The sequence below is a fragment of the Arachis duranensis genome, chromosome 5 (genome assembly GCF_000817695.3).
Source record: "Arachis duranensis cultivar V14167 chromosome 5, aradu.V14167.gnm2.J7QH, whole genome shotgun sequence".
NCBI classification, from domain to species: domain Eukaryota; kingdom Viridiplantae; phylum Streptophyta; class Magnoliopsida; order Fabales; family Fabaceae; genus Arachis; species Arachis duranensis.
The window spans coordinates 80,146,766-80,147,074 of record NC_029776.3 but is presented as its reverse complement, the minus strand read 5'-3'; positions in this window follow the sequence as shown (position 1 = coordinate 80,147,074).

Genomic DNA, 309 nt, shown 5'->3' with positions numbered 1-309 from the left:
GGTTCTTAAGCACACTCTTTTTGCCTTGGATCACAACTTTATTTTTTTCTTTTCTCTCTTTTTTTTTTCGTTTTTCTCTTTTTTTTTTCGTTTTTCTTTTCTCCCTTTTTTTTCGTTTTTCTCCTTCTTTTTTTTTGTATTCACTGCTTTTTGTTGCTTCAAGAATCATTTTTATGATTTTTCAGATCCTCAGTAACACGTCTCCTTTTTCATCATTCTTTCAAGAGTCAACATTCATGAATAACAAATTCAAAATACATATGCACTGTTTAAGCATACATTCAGAAAACAAAAGTATTGCCACCACAT